The sequence below is a fragment of the Lepidochelys kempii genome, chromosome 7 (genome assembly GCF_965140285.1).
Source record: "Lepidochelys kempii isolate rLepKem1 chromosome 7, rLepKem1.hap1, whole genome shotgun sequence".
In the NCBI taxonomy this organism is placed as follows: domain Eukaryota; kingdom Metazoa; phylum Chordata; order Testudines; family Cheloniidae; genus Lepidochelys; species Lepidochelys kempii.
Window position 1 is genome coordinate 100,664,297 of NC_136386.1, and position 26,130 is coordinate 100,690,426.

Here is a 26,130-nt window from a genome sequence, read left to right on the forward strand (position 1 = left end):
ATGTATCATTTTTGTATCTGAACTTATGAATATTGGCTGTGCACTGGCATCATATACATGTTGTATTCCTGGGTTACATCCACCCAGATAAAATTTACATTAAGTCCAGACAACTATGTATTAATGACCCATCAAGGACACAAAATGGGCCATAGAAAAAACTCATTCCACCCAGATAGCTCTTCTTGTGGATGCCTAAGACTCCACGGAGCCAATGGCCACCCCTTGTGAGTCATCAAGCCATGTAAGGACATATGATATGCTCAAGTGACCCTGGACTCCATCTTAGGCCAGTAGCTTTCCACACACAGTAAATTTCCAGGCACATGGCAAAATATAAAAAAGGACCCTAACGTATATCCATTTAACCTCTTTCCTGCCCTGATTCTCTGGCCTGTGAATTTAGGAGCATTTTGAAGCATGGGCTGAGAACCTTCCAATCTTTTGGAAGTTACCAGAGAGACTTTACAAGATAGCAGTCTATTCCATCACTGCTACAAACCTGATACAAATAAATTGCTAGATCCTAATATGTGTATAATCTATTAACCATTACTAACTCTCTTCTTCTTTTCTTCTATTATTAAACCTTTAGTTTTTAGTTACTAAAGGATTGGCATCAGCATGATTACTGGGTAAGATCTGAGTTATATATTGACCTGGCTATGTGTCTGATCTCTTGGGATTAGAAGAACCCTGTATTTGATTAAAGTGATTTTCAGTAACCATTCATCAGAGTCTGGTGTCTGGGTGGGGCAACCTGGGCTGGAATGCCTAAGGAGACTACATTTTTTACTTCTTGTTAACCAGTGTGGTGAGATAGAAGTTTACTGTTGTTACTGGCTTGGTATAATCTAATGAGAGAATAACCAGCAGTTTGTGTGAGTCTGCCGTAGTTCTCAGAAGTTTGTCCTGAATTTGGCATTCTCAGCTGTGACCCACTGAGGCGTGGTGACACTCCATGAAGGAGATTTTATTTTTTGGCACTTAGTATCAATCACATTATGCAGCAGCTCTGAAAAACACCTAATCCCTTCAGAAGCACCTGAACCATTCTCTTTACTTTAACTACTGCTTGAACTTGCTAGTATATTTCAGGGAATATTATAAAATAAATAATATGCCATTGTCACATCATACTAACTTAAATCATTATCCCACTGTGTCAGTGGGGGTCCCAGTGAACTGCTGCTGCCCTGCTCTTACCCAGTGGTTCACTACTAACTGGTTGAAGAGACCATGAAACCTGAAGCTGCATCAGGGAGGCTTCCTTTGGGTCCTGATTGGAGGAACAGTGGGACCTCTAATTGGTCAGGGCTTCCTACTTAACTTGCTGCGCCTCTTTTTCAGTTTATCTGTACAACTGGGTGAATTCCTGGTTGGCTGCTACATTGGACTGTGCCTTCTTGCCTGACTTCTGATTCCTGTCTCTGGTCCTGACCTTTGTCTTGACTCCTGATGCTAACTTCAGCCCAGACTACTAGGTTTGACTGCCCTGGGTGAGATGCTTAGACCAAACCCTGTATAGTTTTGTTCTTGTGCATTTACTTTATCTTAAAAAATGGTAGTAAAAATTATGCTCTGAGGTTTATGGGCTCTATTGGATATTGAGTTCATTATGGTGAAGTAGTAATCTCTTGAAACATTTTTATGCTGGTCAAACACCTGAATTTTTATAAGTTTTTTTTTTTTTGGTTTTTTTTTTTGTAATCACTATTAAAGCACATCCATAATATTTTTGTTATCCTAGTTCCAGTGCAGCTAAATATTTTGAGTACAGTCCTCTTTTTTAGGTAGTGATGGTATAGCAGTTACAATAAAGGATGAGCAGCTAAAATCTAATCTGACTTTACTTATTGATTCAGTTCCTGACCTGGGCAAGACTCTTGACCGCCTTATGCCTCAGTCAACTCAGCTGGAAAATTGGGTAAAGAGCAGGGCCTGCTGGAAAACCATCTTCAATTTGAACTAAGATTTCCTGGATACTTAAGGAGTGTAGTGCTTTGGCACAGACGTAATTGATAGTGGACTGTACAGCAAAAACATCCTGAGCTGTGTGACAAAATTGGTGATATCTCATTTGTTGTTGAGGCTCTGGGTGGTCTCTGCAGTCAGAGACTAATCCCATTTCTTGTGTTTGAAGCATATTTTTTCAGTTATGTAGCATTAGTTTCTGTCCCAGGCAACCCCTCTGTACCTGCCCTTGTTAGGAGCACAGACCAAGCACTGCTTGACTCTGAGAAGGCACTCTGAGGTAAATTACAGTTCCTGTTGAGTTTAGGGGTTGCAGAACTAGATTATTCTGCCCTAGATTTATTGCAACCAAAGGTGGCATCAGTTGCTGTTGTATCAATAAAAATGGCATCCATGATCACCCCAGTATCCACATGTTACCTTTTCAGAATGTCTTTGCTATCCCAAACTGGGTTTCATATTGTCAGTCTGTAGCCAGACTTTGCTTTAATTGAGTTGTCGCAGGGTCACTTTACGTTTCCATACCCATTTATCACATTGCAACTCCTAAAAATAGGCATAAATATTAGTGTAAGCAGGGTCTGAATAAGTTCTCTCCTGGCAGCTTGCTGGGAAGGAGAGAGACTTCTGGAGCAAACTGTATTTACATGAACACACCTACTCTGCCAAGATATCCAGCAGATAGAGCTGTGTTGCTCAACGTGATCAACATTGGCTGGTGTTGGGTTACAAATCACTTTAATATGGAATGCAGGGGTAGTGAAATGTTGTTATCAATGTTGTTGTCTTTATTGTAGGAATAAAGGGGAGCGGAACTGTGCTTAACTTGTCCCAAAGAGCTGAAAATCACTAAGAGACTGACCTGCAAAGATCACAGCAGAGAGGCAGGTGGCAGCGATGAGGTGGCCAGCTGAGAGGGACGAGCGGCTGGTGGGGCAGCCAGCCAGCACAAGTGCTCAGATGGCGGAGCAAGCAAGGTGCCTTCTTCCCCGGGTGGAAGGTGAATTCACACAGATGTACCTCTGAACCCTGGGTCCTCACTGACCAAGGACAACCACTGTGAGTGGGGTGTGGTGAGGGAGCAGAGGGGGGCATAGCAAAGAAACTTTTGGTTGTAGAATTCAAGACTGTGAGGCAGAAGACACTGCCCCACGCAGTCTGGGCTGGGAGTCCTACTCCTAGTTTTTTGATTATGAATCCTGCTTGTGGCATTTTCCCTAATTAATGTCAGGTGACTTCTCTCCTTTCATTAAAAGTTTCTTTTGTACACTCAGAGTCTGTGCTTGCACATGAAGAGGTATTGCCTCTGAGGCACCCAGGGGTGGTGTATATTTTCCCCAGGTTATTGGGTGGGGGCTCAAGCTGGTTCTGTGTTGTATTGTTGAAAAGGAACCCCTAGATATTGAACCCTGGCCTGGTTGCTGCCAGCTCCACCCGGCAGAAGGGTTATATTAGAAATGTATGAATTCAAAGCAAGCTGAACTCACACTTTTTCCTGGTTTATGCTACATACTTTCTGTGGTGCCTCTACAGTTAGTACACTGCTGATTGCAGTCTTCAGATACACTCATCCTCAATCTGAACAGTTTGTCCAGTCCTGCAGTTTTGTTGCTGCAGCAGCCTTTAAGTGCAAGTGTTGAAGTCATATGGATCAAAGCCAAAGGCATGAAAATGGCATGTAGATAACCACTCGAAACTGATGTGCAGGCAGCAAGTGATCACCCACATGCACAAACAAAGCACCATCCTCTCACTAATTTGGCACTGTATGCAGTGGTTGAAGGCCAGCATCATCTGCTTGTGCCAGCAGATTTAAACTGCCCCAAACCTGCTAATCCATTCTGCATGACCCAAATTGGAAAAATTGCTATTTTATGTTCCTAATCCCCCATCTGCTATCTGTTTTCCTTCCTTTATCTTCCCATGATTTGGGAAGGAATTCAGGAATGCAGAGCACTACCTCTAATGTAGAGTGGCATATAGCTGATACTGCTTGCATCCTCTTAGTAGGTAAACTTGCTACGTTGTGTTCAGTCTGTAAATCACACCCACCCTTCTAGGTGTTCACAATTTAGAAAATGATTCATGGGATTCCCACAAGCCTTTGATGATTGTGTTTAGGAATGTCATCTCTGCCAGCTGTATAGCAACAGCAGGAAGGACCAACCTCTTCTCAGTCAAATCTAACAAATACTGCAACACCTGTCCTTTAAATAAGTCAATATTTACCACATTTCTCTGGCTCTAAAGGACAGAAAAATAGTCATAACTGGACACTGTAGGCAGTAGCATGTTTGATGGCTACATTATTCGCAAGTAATTCTCAAGTGTTTCTTTTCCCAGGTTGTACAGGAACATGAACACTGCCTTGGGTTCCTTTCTGAATTTTCAGGGAGGGTTCTGAAACATTGCCTGTTAAAATGAATCAAAGCTTTGACTGTCATGATTTTTCCATGGGTTGTGCTTAACCTTAATATTTGTATTCTGCCACAAAAATCTCAAAAGATCACCCACAACAGCTTTAATGAGATCAATAAAAAGGAGACTTTGCTCACTTTAACCTGAAAACCACCTTGCCCCAAATTGTCACAATTAAGAAAAACTATTCCAGAAGTAATAACATCCAGCTCTTACATAACGATTTTCAGCAGTGGATCGCAAAGCACTTGACAAAGGAAATCAGCATCCTTATCCCCATTTTACAGATGGGGAAACTGACACACAGGCTGAGGAAGTGACTTGCCTAAGGTCACCCAACAGCAGACCTAGAAACAGTCTAGATTTCTTGAATTTCTGTGCAGTGTTCTATCCACTGACTAGACAACACTACCTCCCTCTAACTGAACCAAATTCCACATGCTTTTTGACCAGCCCTGAGAGCACTAACCTGCCAGTAAATTAGGTGTAAATTTAATTGATTTTAGAAGAGCTTTTGACACACATTTCACAAAATCCTACTCCAGAATTCAAATGATCTTGGATATAGGAATTTACGTTGTAGATAAAAAACTGGCTGAAGGACTACAAAGTTGTAGTGGTGAACATCAGTAATTTGAGTTGAGGGTGGGTTTTGGTAGGATACCATGGAAATATTAGGTACCTACTCATTTAACATCTGCATTAGTGATCTTGAAAATGGAGTAAATAGTGCATTAATTACATGGCTAGAAGATACTAACTTGAGAGGGTTTATAAATACCCGTGAGGACAGAGAAATTATGCAAAAGACCTTGTTAAGTTAAACATATGGTCAAGAAATAAAGTGGAATTTAACTTGGAGAAGTCCAAGTTAATTTTTCTGGAGAAAATAATCTAGAATGTATGTATTCAATTCAACTGGGCAAAGGTGGGCATACAGTAGGTAAATCTGAAAAGTAGCAATATCCGAAGAATCGTAGGAGCAATAATGGGTTCACATTACACATAAGTTTGAAATGTGGTACGGCAACAACAACTGTTAATGGAATTTTTGAATACTTAGATACAGGCAATGTGTGAAATCCTGGCTCCCCTGAAGTTACTTAGATTCTTGCAGTACAATGCATTGACTTCATTAGGACCAGGATTTCACCCATCAGTCACAAAGCAGGTAAATTCATAGCACTTCTCTACAAGACCCCTGTCTAGATTGCACCTGGAGTGTGTTTATTCAGTTTGCTGATATTTTTGTGATAATGAGGAACACAAAACTTTAGGATGTTCAGCTAAGAACACCAAAAACAATTAAGAGGTGGAGGCAGTGACTTATTAAGAGAGTAAAAGAACTATTTATGTATGGTGTGACTAATAACTAAGGAGAGATACAGTAACTATCTACAGATATTTGATGGGTGAATCACCAAGTGTTTAATAAGCATAATGGAATGAAAGTAAGAAGAAAAAAGAAAATCTTAACCTGAATATCCAGGAAAACTTCCTATCAGTGATGTCTTGCAGATTGTTTTCCTTTGTCATTTTAAAGTTAAAATTTTTCCTGCGGCTTTAGGCACAGATTGTGCCAGAATGAAGGTACAGAATATACGCATAATGGTGCAAAGAATTGAATGTAAAAAGTGGTGCCCTGACTTGAAGGCAGGATTCTATGTGCAGTCTAGCCAGAGCCACATAAGAAGCACTACTAATGTCCCTCTTTTGTGACATGACACATCTGTATATGCATCCAAAAAGTTTATTACCTATTTTGAAAACTCATACATAATCTGCTATCTATTATCACCCATAGATTTCTCTTGCAATTACTTCTTTCCAGATTTCCTCCTACCATTGAGAACCTTTGTTTCAGATTATTTTTCCCTAGATATATTAGCTTGCATTTTTCAAAGTTAAATCTCATTTGTCACTTTTCACACAGAGGCCATACATTCCACTTTGAAATACTCTCTGATAATTGAGGCCATAAGACCTGGTTATCAGAGAAACATAGAAGTTAGAGATGAAAAGTTCTATTAGGTCATCCAGCCCATCTCCCTGCCAGTGCAGGACTATTCCATGGGTCTGAATAGTTCATGGTGTACTGACAGCCTTCCTTTGTCAAAACGGAGTCATAGTGGTATCTTGGAACAGCTCTCTTTGGACCTAAACTCAGACTTTGCTGTTGCAGACAGATAAGTTCTCTTTCATGTCAGTGTGCCATCAGAAAAGAAAATTCAACACATTGATGCAATGAGTCAGACATTGTTAGTGGAAGATCCTGCACAATTTCAAAAGATATTATATGTCTAAGCATCAAAGTACTTGAACAAAAATAAAAAACAGATTGGCTAATTCTCTGGGTAGGATTCTTATTCTGTCAGTTTTCAGCATAGAACAAAACAAACATTGAAGTGCATGAAATACAAAAACACGTTTTGTGCTTTAAAATGGAGTCATCTTTTTGTGCATGAAAGATAGTAAGATGGCACCCACTCATGCACAAAGTAATCAAAATTAATATTTTTAGCAGCAAATTGCTAATACTAAGCAAGGGCCTGATCATTTTCTCATTGAAATAAAGGGAAAACTCTCTGATTTCACTGGGAGCAGGATCATACTGCAAAACAAAGGTTGGATTACTTGAAACTATAATTGACCCAGTTTTGTAGTGGTAAGGGGGGCAGGATGAGGAGGGTCCTAACCATCTTCAGTTTCTTGGTATATCAAGACTCAACTGTTACTACCAGTCTGTCTGTCTAATGTACTCTTTCCACCTGCTGGATATTCTGCTATCTATGTTAATAGCATTCAGTATTGCAATAAAGGCAGTCCTGGCTGATGTTCAATTAGATTAAAACCAGTGAGTTTTTAGTGCTCTTCTAGTTCTTTCCAATACGTGGGTGCTTTTTTGTTTCTTCGGGTGGGGGTGGGGGAAGTTACCTTTATCATAGTAAAAGTTGGAGCAAAGAAATAGTTACATTTATATCCCTTCCAGTCTGGTCTAAAAGAAAATAAAAAGGTTTTGTTCTCCTTTCCTATGCAGGCTAACTGAGTCTCAGCTGATATACATATTGAGGGGAGCATACCTCAAATAAAAGCATTTTTCATTAGAGTCAAAGACTGTCTTTAAACAATTATGTGACATTCGTTTGTTATTTTACTTGAAATACAAACAGGCCATTTCATGCAATATCTACAGTATGGAAAAATACTGATTTTCTGTCTTATTTATTATTCTCTGAAATAGGTTTTTTGCTGACCTAATATATTGAAAAAGGACTTTCTGTTCTTCCCCGATGGGTCTCAAGGCTCTTTGGGTCATTTTATATACATTGCACATCTTTGACCAAGACTTTCAAAGGGTGTGCAGCACTTGAGAGAATGTTATATAACTCCACAGAAAGAAGCCTTGTCTGTAATTAAAATTCTATACAAAATAACAAGATCGTCATCAGATTCTTTATATTCATATACAATCTGTTGCCATGGGAGCTAGCACTGAATAGCAAGGTAGGCAAAATCAGTAATGTTACATTACATTTGCCCTATAGCCACTGGAGCGCCCCTTAAAATAAAGTCACCTTTTATCTCTGCTTTCGGAATAAACACAAAACTGGATTTTTAGTGCAAAATCCTGATTTCAAGGTTATTGATGCCAGACTAAATTAATACAGTCTGTGCGATAGCATACAAAATCCCCAGCAAAGCCAGGGATACTCCTGTCTTTTGAAAGCTTGACATTTGTTTTTCATCATGAACTTAAAGGTCACCAGCTACAGATGAATCAGGACACCTACTTGAGTTTACATTTACATGCATTTTTATTTTATTCCCACATGCACTTTTTTATAAGATCTCTCACTGGAATAAAACAGTAGTCCTCTCTTATTATCCAGGTTTGAAAAACGAAAAGAGTTATCATCCTACTCTCTTTAAGAACAAACTAGTTGTTTTTAATCTCATTATACTGCAGTTCCAAGAAATACATGAGTTTTCTTTTAGCTCTCTGCGGATATTGCTGCTTATACCAAACATCACAAGTCTCTATAATCAGCTATAAGCGATGTTAAAAAAAGTGATAGATTAAGCCTGAATCACTAGTTTGCTACTTTTATAATCTCACATGATGATTGCTAAAATACTGTCAATGTTGCATTGTCAAAGTAATTGGAAACCGGTCTCTGTGTACCGGTACTTGTTTAATTTTTATTTCATTTCTGGAGAGATGTATGCAATTAATCAAAATGCAGGATTCAGAATTTATGATGAATCAAAATATAGGATTTGGAATTGTCAACAGATGTGCTCCATCTCTTCTGCATATGAAATTTTTGTTTTTGTTCAGGATAGGCATGTGACCTGTATTGCTGCACAGATTTTGTGAAACCAAATATTTTATATTTTTACCAAAATACATGTGGAGCTGACAGAGCATGATGCATTCATTTTCCTTGATTTTGTAGTGAGGGAAAGGCTAGCATGAATAATTCAAAAATAATGCTGAGACTGTTAAGATTTAGTACTGGAGAGGTCATCACAGTTGGGAGAATGAGCTGGGAGACTATTACTATTCCACGATCTTTGAATCTCAAGGTGACATCATTATTTCTCTATATCTATAATGTGGTGCAGCAACCAACTTATTGCAGTGTTTCTCATGTAGGGTAGAAAGATCAATTACATACAGACCTCAAAATGTGAACTATAAGCATAGTGTCCAATAAAACTGTCATTAACAGTCACCACAATTTTAGCTGTATGCTTCCAGGTCAAGCTGTTTTAAAAATGATAACTGACATTGAAAGGTTGAATAAAGAGCACTCATTCTAAAGGGAGCAATTTTTTAGCCAAATAACTTAAACTCTTTCATTAACAAATGTGTTAATTCCTTCCCTGATGTTACAAAAGTATTTAATCTTGAGTTTAAAAAAGTGTGTGTGAGTGTGGGGGGGGGGGCCTTGAGCATTTAAACAAAAGAGTATTCAGTCTACTCTGGAAACACAGAGGTTTGCTACATGATCGACATCAATGGTAAGTATTGTTGAACACAGATAAAGCATCTCCATGCAATCCGATTTAATTTATTCCTGTTTTCAACAAGAAACTGAAAGACACTACCCAAAATGGAACTTATATAAGAGTAATGTTTACCACATTACATTAACTATTGCCTCACCTTCCCATATATTGATAGCTAAATCTGTTCCCCACAGAATATATGGTATCCAAAATAATTAAGGTCACCCACAAATATTCAAAAGTAATGTGTGACAGCAAATAGCCTTTAGTACTGCAGAAGTATCTCTCTTTTGGATAAACACTGATTTGTATGTTTAATTAAACATACATTTACACTAGAGACTATTCCTCAAGAAGCGTAACTCTTCCAGTCAATTCTCTTTCTATTTTTTTTGTTTTCATTTTCACATCAATATTTGAATTATAAATTGTAGTTTTGAAATAGGGGGATTGGGTGGGGGATAAACCATGCATCCAATAATGTTTTGATAATAGTTTCAAAGTTATTCTAAAACTTATGCTATACATTTAAAGCAAAGATTACATTTTGTTATTCAAACAAGCCAAATCACTCTTCTCCTTCCTCATTTTTTTCAGATTTTTTCCTATAGAATTTAAGACAAGCAGGGACCAATGTGATCATCATTTCATCACATTTTTCTCATACCTCTTGGTTACTTTCTTCAGCGATAGGTGAGCACTGACACTTTCCCCAGACAGAAACTAAATGTCAAGTTGTGGAAAAAATTTGTTCAGTAGTTCCAGCATCTGACTCCTTGGTAGTCTTCACAGGCAATTGTGTGCTGATGCTTGTGAATCTAACATATGGTTAGCTTCCAAATAAGCTTGTTGGCTGCTTTATACTTCTGAATTCCATCCTCCTTTCATTCATCTCTGCAGCTTTGGCAATTAGATGCTACCCCAGAAAGTATTCATCTGATGGATCAAGTGTATGCAGGAAAGACTGATTAAAAAGGAAGACTCTTTATCACTTTGTTTGCAAAGATCTTCTGATGAGAAGAGCCAGAAAGAAAGGAGACTGTGATTGGACCATGGAATTTAGTCTAGCTAAATCAAGAGATGAAGTAAAATGAATCAGAGGGATCAAAGGCTAATAGGTATATATGATGATCCCATCAGAAACATAAAACAGCTGTAAAATACAGAGCTTTTTTTAAACTTACAGTAGACTACAGGTAGATTGCAGGTGGATTTTTTTAAAAAAATAAACGGTGGCCTTCTAAACCAAGCTTTTTTTCTGGCTTGACCAAACATTTATGCACCATTTTTTAGGCATGCAGAGTGAAGTTGACCCTTGTGTAGATGGCCAGCACAAGACTTATGCATGACTTAAGTCCCACTTAAGCCTCATTTTGAGAACTTAAGTGAACTTAAATTGTGCTGTAACCCTTTTGCTAGCCATCTGCGCAGGGATGGATTTTGTTCTTTAGAGTAGTTGCAATCAATAGGCAACAAAGAAGGACAAACTGCTTTGAGGATTGTTAAGGACAGTCACAATGTTCATAGGTTTCAGAGGAACAGCCGTGTTAGTCTGTATTCGCAAAAAGAAAAGGAGTACTTGTGGCACCTTAGAGACTAACCAATTTATTTGAGCATGAGCTTTCGTGAGCTACAGCTCACTTCATCAGATGTTTACCGTGGAAACTGCAGCAGACTTTATATACACACAGAAATCATGAAACAATACCTCCTCCCACCCCACTGTCCTGCTGGTAATAGCTTATCTAAAGTGATCAACAGGTGGGACATTTCCAGCACAAATCCAGGTTTTCTCACCCTCCACCCCCCCACACAAATTCACTCTCCTGCTGGTGCTAGCCCATCCAAAGTGACAACTCTTTACATAATCAAGTCGGGCTATTTCCTGCATAGATCAAGGTTTTCTCACATCCCCCCCACCCCCATACACACACAAACTCACTCTCCTGCTGGTAATAGCTCATCTAAACTGACCATTCTCCAGGTTTAAATCCAAGTTAAACCAGAACATCTGGGGGGGGGGGTAGGAAAAAACAAGAGGAAACAGGCTACCTTGCATAATGACTTAGCCACTCCCAGTCTCTATTTAAGCCTAAATTAATAGTATCCAATTTGCAAATGAATTCCAATTCAGCAGTTTCTCGCTGGAGTCTGGATTTGAAGTTTTTTTGTTTTAAGATAGCGACCTTCATGTCTGTGATTGCGTGACCAGAGAGATTGAAGTGTTCTCCGACTGGTTTATGAATGTTATAATTCTTGACATCTGATTTGTGTCCATTTATTCTTTTACGTAGAGACTGTCCAGTTTGACCAATGTACATGGCAGAGGGGCATTGCTGGCACATGATGGCATAGATCACATTGGTGGATGTGCAGGTGAACGAGCCTCTGATAGTGTGGCTGATGTTATTAGGCCCTGTGATGGTGTCCCCTGAATAGATATGTGGGCACAATTGGCAACGGGCTTTGTTGCAAGGATAAGTTCCTGGGTTAGTGGTTCTGTTGTGTGGTATGTGGTTGTTGGTGAGTATTTGCTTCAGGTTGCGGGGCTGTCTGTAGGCAAGGACTGGCCTGTCTCCCAAGACTTGTGAGAGTGTTGGGTCATCCTTTAGGATAGGTTGTAGATCCTTAATAATGCGTTGGAGGGGTTTTAGTTGGGGGCTGAAGGTGACGGCTAGTGGCGTTCTGTTATTTTCTTTGTTAGGCCTGTCCTGTAGTAGGTAACTTCTGGGAACTCTTCTGGCTCTATCAATCTGTTTCTTTACTTCTGCAGGTGGGTATTGTAGTTGTAAGAAAGCTTGACAGAGATCTTGTAGGTGTTTGTCTCTGTCTGAGGGGTTGGAGCAAATGCGGTTGTATCGCAGAGCTTGGCTGTAGACGATGGATCGTGTGGTGTGGTCAGGGTGAAAGCTGGAGGCATGCAGGTAGGAATAGCGGTCAGTAGGTTTACGGTATAGGGTGGTGTTTATGTGGCCATTGTTTATTAGCACTGTAGTGTCCAGGAAGTGGATCTCTTGTGTGGACTGGACCAGGCTGAGGTTGGTGGTGGGATGGAAATTGTTGAAATCATGGTGGAATTCCTCAAGGGCTTCTTTTCCATGGGTCCAGATGATGAAGATGTCATCAATATAGCGCAAGTAGAGTAGGGGCTTTAGGGGACGAGAGCTGAGGAAGCGTTGTTCTAAATCAGCCATAAAAATGTTGGCATACTGTGGGGCCATGCGGGTACCCATAGCAGTGCCGCTGATCTGAAGGTATACATTGTCCCCAAATGTGAAATAGTTATGGGTAAGGACAAAGTCACAAAGTTCAGCCACCAGGTTAGCCGTGACATTATCGGGGATAGTGTTCTTGACGGCTTGTAGTCCATCTTTGTGTGGAATGTTGGTGTAGAGGGCTTCTACATCCATAGTAGCCAGGATGGTGTTATCAGGAAGATCACCGATGGATTGAAGTTTCCTCAGGAAGTCAGTGGTGTCTCGAAGGTAGCTGGGAGTGCTGGTAGCGTAGGGCCTGAGGAGGGAGTCTACATAGCCAGACAATCCTGCTGTCAGGGTGCCAATGCCTGAGATGATGGGGCGCCCAGGATTTCCAGGTTTATGGATCTTGGGTAGTAGATAGAATATCCCAGGTCGGGGTTCCAGGGGTGTGTCTGTGCGGATTTGATCTTGTGCTTTTTCAGGAAGTTTCTTGAGCAAATGCTGTAGTTGCTTTTGGTAACTCTCAGTGGGATCATAGGGTAATGGCTTGTAGAAACTCGTGTTGGAGAGCTGCTGAGCAGCCTCTTGTTCATATTCCGACCTATTCATGATGACAACAGCCTACAGACAGCCCCGCAACCTGAAGCAAATACTCACCAACAACCACATACCACACAACAGAACCACTAACCCAGGAACTTATCCTTGCAACAAAGCCCGTTGCCAATTGTGCCCACATATCTATTCAGGGGACACCATCACAGGGCCTAATAACATCAGCCACACTATCAGAGGCTCGTTCACCTGCACATCCACCAATGTGATCTATGCCATCATGTGCCAGCAATGCCCCTCTGCCATGTACATTGGTCAAACTGGACAGTCTCTACGTAAAAGAATAAATGGACACAAATCAGATGTCAAGAATTATAACATTCATAAACCAGTCGGAGAACACTTCAATCTCTCTGGTCACGCAATCACAGACATGAAGGTCGCTATCTTAAAACAAAAAAACTTCAAATCCAGACTCCAGCGAGAAACTGCTGAATTGGAATTCATTTGCAAATTGGATACTATTAATTTAGGCTTAAATAGAGACTGGGAGTGGCTAAGTCATTATGCAAGGTAGCCTGTTTCCTCTTGTTTTTTCCTACCCCCCCCCCCCAGATGTTCTGGTTTAACTTGGATTTAAACCTGGAGAATGGTCAGTTTAGATGAGCTATTACCAGCAGGAGAGTGAGTTTGTGTGTGTATGGGGGTGGGGGGGATGTGAGAAAACCTTGATCTATGCAGGAAATAGCCCGACTTGATTATGTAAAGAGTTGTCACTTTGGATGGGCTAGCACCAGCAGGAGAGTGAATTTGTGGGGGGGGGTGGAGGGTGAGAAAACCTGGATTTGTGCTGGAAATGTCCCACCTGTTGATCACTTTAGATAAGCTATTACCAGCAGGACAGTGGGGTGGGAGGAGGTATTGTTTCATGATTTCTGTGTGTATATAAAGTCTGCTGCAGTTTCCACGGTAAACATCTGATGAAGTGAGCTGTAGCTCACGAAAGCTCATGCTCAAATAAATTGGTTAGTCTCTAAGGTGCCACAAGTACTCCTTTTCTTTTTACAATGTTCATAGTTTCACTGTGAAAGTGGCCAAAAAATATGAATGTAGCAGCTAGTAGGAGTTTGTATTCTATCTGCAGTGTAATGAAACCCAGGTGACTACTCTCACAGGGGAGGAAAGAAGGTCTTACAGTAAAGGAACTTAAATGGGACCCAGGAGACGGGGGTTCAATTCCTGGCTCTGCCACAGACTTTCTGTATGAATACAAGCAAGTCATTTAGTCTCCTTCTGCTTTAGTTCCCCATCTAAAAAAGGGGATTGATAATACTTCCCTAGGTCACAGAGATATGATGAAGATTATTCATATTTGTGAAGTGTTAGGATATTGTTATGATGGGGACCGTACGATTAGGTGGACTGTGCAATCAGTACAGATAAAGCACAGTATATGGAGGAAGTATGGTCTAGTAGTTAGGCACAGGACCTGGAGTCAGGAGGTGTGGCTTCTATTCATCCACAGACTCATGTGACCCTGAGAAAATAAATTGGTCAAATTGTGGCATAGTTTCTGTAAAGCTGAAATAATTCTAACTTATCTCACAAGGTTGCTGTGGGGCCAAATTATTGCTGTAAAGCTATGTCAAAAGCTATGTTACACTAGCTGAAAATCTGGCATAGAGTATGGGGACATAACACAGTAATAAATATGTTGTAAGCTAAAGCCATCTTGCTCTCCCTGATACCTCACTTGACAGCTAAATAATGATCATACAATCAAGAGATACTATAGGAGGAGTTTGAGCTCATCCCCATACCAAAGAGGGAGGAAATCTGCATTTCAAAGTGCTCAGAACTGGTGACATTTCTGTTTAGAAATAAAAACCCCAATTCCTTCATGAATGAAGTAACACTTCAGGCAGTAGAAACACAAAAACCAACCAACCATTCTCAATAGATTTGTTCATCAACACCTATAGTGGAAACTCAGTCAACTAATTATAGATTTATTTTTTTAAGTGATGAAATATTGCATCAATAAGAAACAAACCTCTAGAATATGTTCGTTATCTTCCACATTAAACGAAGTCTATGACCCGTTAGCTCCCCTATTAAATTTAATAGGTTGCCTCATGAGAAGCAGCTCATTAATATGAATATGAAGAACATGCTTCAACCTGCAAAGTAAATAACACATATGAGTGTTTACCATGGGCACATTTACTCTTAAAAATGAACTATTTCAATAGAAATAGGCTAGGAATCAGGTACCTTGTTTCTATTCACTGCTGTATCAGACTTGTGGTGTGACATTGAGGATTCATTTAAGTGCTTTGTGCCTGTTTCTGCAACTGTTGAAAAAAAAAAAGGAAATTGTAATACTGTACCTATGTCACATGGCTATTGTAAGGCTAAATAATCAGCATTAATAATATTGGGCTAGACAGCGACATTACAAGCTGCCCTGAATACGGCACAGCATGTAGTGTGAGCAGCAGACAGAGAATGAATTATGACCATGGCACCCCCTCACGTGCCAGGGAAAAGCAATCTGCTCCAGATCTGTACCAGTTTCAGATTATTTCTTCTTTTGTGCTGGTGCAGCTCCATCAGCCAGTACTTTTGGGGTGAGTGGAGATCAAGGTTCCACTCATTCCTTGGCCATACCAACCTACTCCCTGCTTGCAGGGAGAGGAGTATTGGCCCTATGGTGGCTACTCTCCCCACTGTACTGTGACCTGTGATGTGGGTTCCCTGCACAGGGGAGTAAAGGGACCTCTTCAGTCCCTTAATTCCCTGTGTGCAAACACAGGACGAAAGACAACCTTGCTCATTACTGAAATGTTTAGAAGCCATCCTATGTGCTTAGGTTTCTGTTTGATTTACCTACAGTAAGTTACTAAGGGCAAAATTAACAAAATCCCACACTAAAAATTTAAACAGAAAAAGGTCAGGAAATACAGAGGTTATAGCTCTCATAGGAACATTTACCCACATTGGGGTCAGTTTTCAGAGGGGCAGCTTCTTTTTGGCGAGCTCATTTTCTCTCAAAAATTAACACACATCTGTGAATTACAGGCATAATTCTGAGGACTGGCACCCTGAGAACTTGATTATATTATTCATTCTTTTTGAGTTATCAGTAAGTAAAATTTCCTTTATATATTTTTGCTGAAAGAGTTTATTCATTCTACCATTGTTCATAAATAGCTGCAGGGATTGTCTTCAAATTTTGTAGGGGAATTAATCTCTGGGTTTAGACCAATCTTGGAAAGCTTCAGACTCAACAGTGGAAAAGAAAAGGTTATAACTGAAGCCTGAACAAAACAAAACAAAATAAATAAAAAAAATCAGGCCTGATCCTACAAGGGGATGTGACCAAGTGGACTATTACACTGATGCAAAGCCCCACTGAATTCAGTGGTCCAGAACCTTCACATCTGTTCACAATGGAGACACTCCAATGGCGTCAATCCTGTGTGGAAGAGGGGCTTTGTTTCGGTTTAGTGGGGAAAATTCCCCTTTCCTCTTACTTTTTAAACTTTAAAAAGTAACACAGAAAATAGGATTTCCCCCCACAATTTCCATAAAAATTAAAATCTTCAGGATAGAACTAGTGTAATCCTCTGGGATCATGTGGCGGTCCATTGACTTCAGTGGAATTCCATCTACTTGAAGTATTTTTAAGTCTTTTAGGCAGAGACCATGTCTTCTTGTTTTCACTGCAAAGTACCTGTTACATCCTGGAGGCTATAAAAGGGCAAGATTTCACTCGCAGCCCCCTGTAAGGAGCAGCATGTGTGACAGGTTTTTCCCAGAGTACCAGCTGGGGTACCTCTGAGCCCTCTGACCCACCAGCCTAGGCTCCCTTTCACACTGTGTTGCTGTGACACGCTGTAGACCACTCCCACCAGCATTCACATAGCCAGGGACACAAGCAGCTGCAGTTACATGCAGGCTTTGGCCAGCCACTGCATGAACCAACAATAGAGAGGCTGCAGCCAAAGTAACCACTGGCTCCCCAGCCTTAGACTCCACAGCTGTACTGTCCTGCCCTTGTTGAAACTCCAACCAGCATGAATTTATTACCCAGTTCGCCCCTCCCTCAATGTGGAGAGTAATATGCAACAAACTTTTGTTAACGAAGTTGAGATTTTTCCACAGACACTTCACTTAAAGGCACAGTGGTTTAGATTAAAACATAAAACAAGTTTATTAACTACAAAAGATAGATTTTAAGTGATAGCAAACAGATCAAAGCAGATTACCTAGTAAATAAACAAAAATGCAAACTAAGCCTAAAATACTAGAAAGATTGGGTATGAATTAGTAATTTCTCACCCTGACTGATGATACAAGCAGGCCTGCAGAGTCTTAAGGCACAAGCTGCACTTGCTTTGCAGCTTGGAATCCCCACCACCGTTCCAAGTCCTTTTTTTTCAGAGCATCTCTCAGGTGTTGAGTTGTGGGGGACTAAATAACAACAGATGATGTCACTCCCTGCCTTATATATCTTTTCCATGGGGTAGAAACCCTTTGTTTCAAAAACAGTTCCAGCCCAGTTTGTGGAAAAATACCGGTACCCAAAATGGAGATCAGTGACATGTGGTTTGGTCACATGTCCTTGCATGCCCTGCTGAGTCATAGCAGCCATTACTTACAAGCTGTCTGGAGCATTCTCAGGAAGGCTCACCAGGTGGGGGGATAAGCTTCTCCTAGCTCCTATTTTTTTTCCTAATGGCCCATTACCCTGAATAGGCCCTTCACAACCAGCTATCTAGGCTGGAAGCATTTTGCCTAGTGGGTGTTTCCCAGGTGTAACCACATTTGAAATACAGATACATAGTCAATATTTATAACTTCAGATACAAAAATGAAACATGCATAAATAGGATAATCATATTCAGAAAATCATAACTTTTCTGACACCCTACACGACCTAGCTTGTAAAAATGCATCATAATTATGCTATTATCATATCCTAATATTACTATGATGAATATGGGGTGTACTGTCACAGCATGTATGTCACAGCATGTGCTCCGTAGGAAGAACTCCAGAAAGGAACTGTGACCCTCAAAACATCCTCCTGAGTTACAGTTCCTTCAACATACCTGTTTTGTGCAGGGAGGGAAGTGTGCTGCATCAGCCCATTACAGGAGGCAGCAATGCCGGCTGGAGCATGAGTGGGTGGGAGCCATGCCTCTGTCTACTACACCCCTCTCTCTACACACTCTTCATGCATTTGTTTGGGGGTGGAGAGGGAGTATCAGAGTTACAGACCCTGCTCTCCCTACTGTACCTGGATTCATGATCTATGAAGGGTCACAAGGTGGAGGGCCTTCATTTCCTGCATCACAGTATAAGGCTGGGTCATAATAGAGGCCAAAATAAATAATTTCCTAATAATAGTTATCAACTCAACAATAGAGTTTGCCATCACAATTTTTTTTTTAATAATTAAACACTTCGGAATTAATTCAAAGTACTTAGAAAAGTTTGCACGGTTTTGACCTACACTCTGCTCCTTAATGCGTACAAATGCAATGTGTTGGGTATTCCAATAATTTTTTACATTTTTGTTCCATTACACGTACTCAGGAGAACGTCTTTATTTCAAATTTAAAATAGTCTATGAAAATCTGTATTGACGTAGCATCTTATTAGGCTACTTGCAAAATATTCCCAGAACTAATTTTTAATTAATATAGTTCACTGAAAACTTATAAAAGATTCATACATAATATGATAAAAAGAAATAAACATCTTCAATAGCATGTCATTTTATTTTTCTAATTTCTTTGTAGAACATTGAGGGTTTTTTTGCTCCTGTGTTGTCAGAACGAAAACACCTAGTCTTGTGAAATGACTTACACTTGTCATTTTGTTTATCATAACATGTCAAATTTGACAGATCTGCCAAAATACATTTATTAAATCAGGGCAGTTCTGTCACTATTACTTACATTGGGTGTTACCCCATTCTACAAGTAGTCCTATTTCTTTCAGCTGGAGTTCTTGTAGAGTAAGATACTACTCCTCAAAGGGCTTGATCCATAGCTCACTGAAGTCAGTAGAAAGGATTTCATTTATACAAACTGGCTTTGGATCAGTCCAAAAGTGATGAAGGATGGCAGAATTGGGCTCTTAATGTCTGATCCTGCAAATATTTACTATTGGGACTTTTCATGGTAGAAAGCACCACACCTGTAATTAAGTGTTTGTAGGATCGGGTCATTAGAGAAATAAAAAGGGCATATTCCTGTCTCAAGATCTTTCAGTAAGAAAGACCCTATGTGCTCTTTGGTACATTATATGTAAATTATCTTCGGACCAAGGAATTATGCATAAGAGTCCATGGGATATTGTGAGACTTCTCCAAGAAGCCCTCTCCTTACTCCTTTTTCTCCCCCAGAGTCCCGACCAGGGGAGTATCAATATCTTGTGATGCTTATTAAAATCTACTTATTTTAGTCTGCTCCCAGATTTTAAGTTTGCATCAGAGTTTTATATTACAATATTTTCTGGCACTGTAGAAGTTGTTGGGGGGGAAATCTGGAGAGTTTGATAGCTGAGCTGGGCAAAGCTGTGGCTTTTGGTTGCCAGGAAAGCATTGCTTTGGTGTATCCTGAAAGCAGTTGCAGGAGGCCTTTGCTGCTGAGATGGGACTTCATCTCCTTAGCCCTTCTGCTTTTGGGCAGCGGCAGTGGTGGAATTAGATTTAGGGAATGGCAATTTGCATTCCTCATTTCCCACATCAGTAATATCTAGTTATCCTATTATTTGCCATTACATCCAGCAACAATGGATGAGCCTGTTTGCTCTATGATTCTTCTAAAATGTTCAGCAGTAAAATAGCTAATGCTGATATTTGCATCATAATAAGGTTTCATTCCCACTGATATGGAAGAGAGAAGTTGACACTTGTCCCAAAGCTATTGTTTTAGACTGTCTGCAGACTCAGGCAGACATCAGTGTAAGTGGGGGAGGAGGAGTGGCATTTCAGGAGGCCATACAGGGTGTACTTACCCTCTTGGGTGGCAGAAAGCCTGGGTGAGTGGGTAAGGTTCTGTGGCCTGCAATGTGCAGGAGTTCAGACTAGTTGATCATTGTGGTCCCTTTTGATCTTAAAGTCTGTGAGTCTAAGGGACTCCCTGTGCAGCTGTGTGAAGGAGGGCATGGGGAAATGCTGGGAAGGGTAAGGAACAAAGGAACTTCCTCCCATGAGTGAATGGATTTTAGGGCTGCAGAAACTACTCCAGCTAGTGAAGCTGCTTTGTATCCTGGATGGAAAGACTCCCCACCTTTTATCCCTACAGACATCTTCAGTGACAGACCCAGTTTCTTAGGCAGGGCGGGGGAGGATGTTGCTCTACAGGTAGTTTCTTTTAAAGAGCTTTAGTGATGTTGTTAGAAGTATTAATGATCACATTCCAGAAATCATAAGCATCACAATAGAGGAGTGACAGGGTTTGACTCATAAAGAACTATATAGAGTCTGAACACCTATACAAGAAATGAGGTAGGTCAAAATTTGGGGCCTACCAACCTGGACAGTACCCCTTTACTTACTTTAACCAGGGAAATATTACAAGACCAATAACAAGACCATGATACAGTAATAACACCAGCCATCTCCATTTAGGCCTCCCTTAATTTCATGTTGTTGGACATCTTTGTCCAAGTCAAAGTAACACAGCATCCTTTGCAGGGTCCAATCCTGCAAGGTGCCGAGCACTCTCAACTCCTGTGCTATTTTAGGGCATTCAGCCCAGTCAATGTAAGTCTTTACATCGACTTCAATGGGCTTTGTATCAGGCCCTAACTGTAAACTGATACATTCTCATGTAGGTAAGCTAAAGTAATGAAATTACTTATTTAAACATATATTGTCTATGGTAATGTTATTTAGTTTAAATCAGTAGTACTTCCTGATCCCTATGTAGATTTGCATAGTGCAATATTAACCTATCTACTAATGATATTGTAGGTCTGGGTTTTAGCTTATTTTAAACTTAATCAAAAGCACCATTGGGTATTCTTTAATGTTATAGGAAAGGAATGATTAATTTAAGGTTCAGGTGCAAGATAGGGTCAGGAAAGAAATGTTACTGGTTATAGTGATCATTTCAAGATGAATTTGTGGTTTGAAGCTTCATTTTGTATGATGGGTGACATGCGAGTGATCACAGTGTTTTGGTGCAATGTTCTGTGATGGGCTTTTCATAAAAATTAGCTGACAATGTCATGAGTATACAAGTAAATTTATAGCTTTCATACTGGACTACCATTCCCAAAGCAATTTCCAATCACTTGGGCTTTTTATTAAGTTTATTGTTCTTTTATTGTTCAGCAGAGTGTAAGCAGTGAGATTACAAATAAATGTAAGTTTCACTGGGTATGAAGTCAAGCTTGTAGAATTAGGAAAGAAGCAAGTGAAGGAAAGCAAAAATTAATTTGAATCATCATTGGTGATATGAAAGAGCACATTTTGACTTTTCTTGTCAAATGTACATACTGTATACAGCGTCTGAAGTTGACATACTGTTCGTTAAAGTTGAAACAGAAAATTCAGAAAACAGTGTGTCATTTATGCTCAAAATATATTGATGAAGCTTTTGACTTTCTTACTGAAATCATCGTTGATTTTTTTCCCAGTTCACTTCCTACCTCTTTGTTCTTATTTCTCACTATCACTTGCTCGTAGCATAACAGAAACCAACAAGTGAAGGACAACAAACTTTCTCACTTCAGAATCATTCTCATAGTATCTTCAGCATGAGACCTTCAGCATTTATTTCCCTCACCTTTTCCCCCCTCAGAGAATGAATATTTTATCATTTTGGTTAATATCCCGACTAGCAGAGCAGAAAATCAGACATAGCTTTGAATGACACATTTTCAACTGCAAGTTAGTCAAAAAAAATCATTCTTATGTGGGTCTTCAATACTTACACAGTTTTCAGGAAGCTTAATTAAAATGTGTGTTCTTTCCTTGTTATTACTATAGTGGACTCCACTTAAAACTAGATGCTGTTTGTCTGGACAATCTGACAATAACTGGGATCCAAAAGCAAATCAATTTGCTGTGTTGCTTCCGCTGTTACTTAAGTTATAAATAAAATGATTTTTTCCCCAGATGGCTCCCTGATGGCCTTGCAGTCCTCCCAGTACCTGCTTTTTATCCCTGCTTTAACTGCCCCATGGCTTCCCTAATCCACTTGCCCCTATAGCCTTGTTCCATCTCCTCTTGGACTCACTGAAGTCTTTCCCCAAATGGTACTTTGCTTCATATGAAAAAGAGCCAAGCTTTCAGTGGTGGAAACAAGTTCAAACACAGTTAATGCAGTATCCAAGATGACCATAAGATTCCTAGCAGCTTCAGCCCCCAAAAAGATTTGCAAAAGCAACTATCCTGTTCCTTTCTATGACTGAAGAGCAGCTTTTTGTTATTGTTAATGTTACATACCACTCAAGAGGGTGTTTTAGTCAGACAGATAATATCAAATGCTTTGCATCCCAAGCGTAAGGAATTTGAAGTTCTTCCTTTTTCAGTGCCAAGTGGAGAAAACTGATGTTTGAACAAGAGTGTGGTAGGTGACAATTAGTCATGGCCCACCTTGTCTCTGTAGAGGCTGTCTAGCATCTACCATGTAACAGCTAGGGTCCCTCTGCTGCATGGTTCTGATGCTGAAAGCTTCACATGACAATTGTGCTTACGCATGAACAGTCCCATTAAAGGTGATGGGACTACTCATGTGATTAAAGACTACTCACCTAGAGAGCAGGTTCAGGCTGCAAGTTCATCTTCTATTGTGTTTTGCTTAACTCAGTCATTTAAAAGACTGAAAGGCTGACATTTTCCTACCAGGCCTGTTTATGCCATGGGTGAATTATGCCTTCAGATATGTGGAAGGATTCCTATTGAAATCAATGGAAACCATACGTATACAAGAACGGAACATGTCACTTTATCAACTCTTTATTTTCTAACTTGCCTCTTTACGACAGCTGAAATCAGTAATTTTTATACGTTTTGTGCGTGTGTTTATTTTAGAAAATTGGTGAGAAGTAATCTACAATCACACAGAAATAGTAATAAAAGGAAAACAAGAAAATGATAGGACTAAAAATGGCCCATATTTTTGCCATAAACACAGTGGAAGTATATTGAGAAGTATAAGCAAAAAATCAATAAAAAGTAGAATGTAAGAGCTATAGAGTTCAAACAAAGTGCATTCACTCCCTAGTTCATATGAGGACTTGCTGATATATACATGCAAAATTTCATGAAAATCAGAATTTATTGTCATCAATAATAATGAAGAACTTAGCTCTGCTGTTTCTCTTCATTTTAGCTGTACATTTCTCCATAAATGTACCATCTATGTAAAGGACTCAGTCTTGATCCTATTAAGTCAACTGCAAGTCTCCAACTACCTTTGATGCAGGTTTGGGCCCCAGATAATTTTTCTTTATTTTTAATAAAGTGATATATGTGATTTGATGTTAGTCTGTCTCTTGAAAAATGCACAAGGAATAAAATTCCAGTGTTTGGAATTATCAGGGAGTTAGCCCCAAATCCCTATCAAATGTAGTTCTATCTAGATAAGAATGGTAGTGCTCTTTTTCTGACTTGAGTCTCGGTTTTATGTATATATGAGATCAGTGTGTTGCACAAAAGTTACTTGGTTGATAGATTCAATACATATTCACTGTTTGCTACTGAAAACTGGTCTATTTTCTAATTTTAAATGCCGTGGAATTGGCTCTAGGAGGACTCCATGCAAGACCCAAGGGCCATTTTTTATTTCTCCTATGTTATTCCTCCCTTTTCTTTATATTACCAAATATAATTTATACTGGAGTTCTTTTACTTCTTGTGGTAGTTTCATCTTCTCTCTGTCTGTCTATCTGTCCTCCTATTGAATCTGAATACCTCCCAATCCTGCATTTAATTTATTGCTAATCTTATCAGTATGTGATTTCTAGATACAATGAAAAAAATGCTTTGGAAGGGTCTGATACAAAACCAATTGAACCAATGGGGATCCTTCAGCTTATTTAAACAGACTTTGGATCCGGCCCTACATGCCTGTCATACAATGTAGTAGGGGATCCAGTTTATCTCCGAGTCTGTTTGTTTCACTTTTTTTTTTTTTTTTAAAGTAAGGGTTTTTATTTTGCTCATCAAAATATACGGGAAAGGCTAAGAATGGAGACATCCATTCTGGCTCCAAGCCAAGACAATTTGGCTGAGAAACAAGTTTCCTATAATTTAAAGGTTTGCTATAAAAAATAACCCATTGTTGTTCCATTCTTTATTTGGCTGTTTGCAACTTAAAAAAACCCCAAACCATTAGTTTTTAAATTAGTTTAGAAAAAAAGAATCTTCAAACTTTCCTTCCCAGAAAATAGACTGGCTCCTAAAAGAAGTTAGTCATTACAAACACACTCTTGATACAATGGCTGGCTCCAGAGCAGCAACCTTAGATCCCGTTTTGCAACTCCTACTCATGTGAGTAATCTTTATTTATGTCCCACTCACATGTATAAGGATTACTTATGTAATAAATGGTTGGAGGTTCTGGCACCAATGGAGGAATGAATTGAGCAACCACTGTAAAACCTACTGTTAGTGACTGTATGATGGATGTGTTTTACAATTATTTTGGTGAGATGATGTTTAAGCAGTGACACTGGGTTTTAGTGGGTAACTAGTCATGTCTTTCATTGTCTTTGAACCCCTTGTTTTTAAAATGACCATATTAATTAAAAGAAAATATACTGAAGAACTATCAAGATGGCAGAAGCAAACATTTAAATGGGTAGGGAGTAGGGGATGGGGTGGGGAGAAAATTTCATATTGAAAAATGTACCAAATATTTGAAAACTCAGGCTGATTGTAAAACTTCAGGATATTGATCCAATCTTGCAAATCTTGTATTTCATCAAAAAGATAAGTAGCAATTGGATGTCTAACCTGGTGAATGCCAGTGAAAATAAGGTAGGATCAGAGGCTAAAATAGGAAAAGAACAAGTTAAAAATTACTTAGTTAGATGTCTTCAAATACATCCTAGAATATTCAAGGAGCTGACTAAAGAGATATCTGAGCCATTAGCGATTATCTTTGAAAAGTCATGGAAGACGGGTGAGATTCCAGAGGACTGGAAAAGGGCAAATATAGTGCCAGTCTATAAAAAGGGAAATAAGGACAACCCAGGGATTTACAGACCAGTCATCTTAACTTCAGTACCTGGAAAGATAATGGAGCAAATAATTGAGCAATCAATTTGCAAACACCTAGAAGATAATAAGTTGATAACTAATACTCAGCATGAATTTGTCTAGAACAAATTATGTCAAACCAACCAAATAGCTTTCTTTGACAAGGTAACAAGCCTTGTGGATAGGAAGGAAGGGGTAGATGTGGTACATCTTGACTTTAGTAAGGCTTTTTATGCAGTCTTGTATGATCTTCTCATAAAAGAAACTAGGGAAATACAACGTAGATGGAGCTACTATGGAATGGGTGCATACCTAGTTAGAAAACTGTTCCCAGAAAGTAGTTAAAGTAGTTCCCAGAAAAAGTAGTGGTTCACAAGCTGGAAGGGCATATTGAGTGGGGACCTGCAGGGATCAGTTCTGCGTCCAGTTTTGTTCCACATCTTCATCAACGATTTAGATCAGCTGTTCTCAATGAGCGGTCTGCAGCCCACTGTGGGTCCGTGAGCCCTTTCAAGGGGGCCGTGGGGCCCCACAGCTGAAACTCCGATCCAGGCACCCCAGTTTCCTTTCTCAGCCCCCTGGCCAGGTCGGAGTCGGGAAGCTGGAGCCAATGTAGTGGTACAAACAGCTCCCTGGCAGAAGAATTTGCTATCTAGGTTGTACTAAGCATGCTCACGCAAACTGAGCAGGTTCAGTAGGTAACTGCTATTGGTGGGAAATTGTGCCAGCTGCTGTTTT

At 39.7% G+C, this 26,130-nt stretch overlaps 1 long non-coding RNA gene across 1 annotated transcript in view; it reads left to right on the forward strand.

Annotated features, from left to right (window-relative positions):
- Positions 1-1,363: 1,363 nt before the first annotated feature.
- LOC140914940 (uncharacterized) overlaps positions 1,364-26,130 on the forward strand; it is a 32,489-nt gene continuing 7,722 nt past the window's right edge. Inside the window, exons 1-2 of the long non-coding RNA XR_012160045.2 lie at positions 1,364-1,499; positions 2,772-3,033. This is a non-coding gene — a long non-coding RNA (uncharacterized LOC140914940). The remainder of the gene's footprint in view (positions 1,500-2,771; positions 3,034-26,130) is intronic.